A 1,618-nucleotide genomic window follows, 5' to 3' on the forward strand; every position below is an offset into this window, starting at 1 on the left:
CCAGCAGCCTCTGGTATCAGTTACACTATACTCTCTATCTTCAAGAAATCAATTTTTTTCGCCCCTGCACACATGAGAACATACAATTTTCATTTGGGGGTTTATTTGACTTAGCATAATAACCTCCAGACCCATCCGTGTTGTTGCAGATACATGATTTCACTCTTTTTATGGCCAAATAGTATTCCATGGTGTGTACATACCAAATTTTCGTTACCCATTCAACCAATGAGGGAAAATTTGGTTGCTTCTATATATTTGCTATTATAAACAGTGCTGTAATAAACACACAAGTGCAAATATCTTCTAGATACACTGATTTCTTTTGTTGTTGTTGTTGTTGTTTTGTTTTGTTTTGTTTTGTTTTATTAAAAGCTTTATTCATCCTGAGTGTGGTCACTGTGAAAATTCTGTTGACAATGCTTATCTGAGAAGGGCAAAGTGCTTTGCTAACTCCAGCCACTGGTCCTTACCACATGCTTGGAAGGCAAGGGCTTCACAAGTGAGACATCACTTTTATTCTTTTTGTTTGAGACGAAGCCTCAAGCTATCCCCCTGGGTAGACTGCCATGGCATCACGCTCACAGCAACCTCCAACTCCTGGGCTCAAGCGAGTCTCCTGTCTCAGCCTCCCAAGTAGCTGGGAATACAGACGCCTGCCACAACGCCTGGCCATTTTTTTGGTTGCAGTCATCGTTGTTTGGCGGGCCCGGGCTGGGGATTCGAACCCGCCACCTTAGGTGTACGTGGCTGGCGCCTTAGCCGCTTGAGCCACAGGCGCCAAGCCATCGCTTTTATTCTTAAGCTGCTACCATCTAAAGGGTGGTACAAGCCAGCTTTACTGTCCCTTGCACCCATGAAGGTTACCTCCCCACTATAAAGTCTAGGAAGTGACCATTTCAGATGGAAGCCTGAATGTCACTCTGGACCTTAGGCAGTGGTAGCAATCACGCCTGTGACCGGGCAAGGGAGGGACAGGAATTGAAAGGGGAGAAGTTGGCCAAGGTTTTTACATCTGTGAACTGACCCATAAGCCAAGGAACAAGAAGTGCCAGCAGATCAGAGGCCAATGGTTACCAGGAGAAAACAGCTCACTAAACAGACTAGGGGAATGGAAGACACAGAGAGGGGAAGAAGGCCTGTTTCCCTTTACAACAACCAAGTTCATGGGTGGATTTCCAACCATGCTTGTCATAGGGCACTTAATATTCAGTGCTGTACTAAAATGTTTTAGGAAACAGTATTACAGACACTGAACCCTAATTACTTTATCCATATTGCTTTGTCATACCATATTATTTATAAAGCAGTGGCCTAGAATACATTGCTCCAAACCAAAGATTAAACATACTTCCCTTCTTAACTATAAGTTCTACTTCATTATCATGAACCTGGAGTGTTCTAAGAACTTTTCAAATGTCTGAGGAAAATGAGGCAGAATTACTTAAAGCTTCCATAAAAGCTAGAAATACTCTTTGAGTGAATGACACATTTCCCTCCTTCATAAAATGTCTTCTATCAACCCACAAACCATTCTACTTTTCAACCAAGATGTATGATCAAATCAATACCTCAAAAGAACAGATGATTTTAAGCAGTATAACCTGTGACCAGGCGA

The sequence above is a fragment of the Otolemur garnettii genome, unplaced genomic scaffold (genome assembly GCF_000181295.1).
Source record: "Otolemur garnettii isolate 467f Iridium unplaced genomic scaffold, OtoGar3 scaffold00027, whole genome shotgun sequence".
In the NCBI taxonomy this organism is placed as follows: domain Eukaryota; kingdom Metazoa; phylum Chordata; class Mammalia; order Primates; family Galagidae; genus Otolemur; species Otolemur garnettii.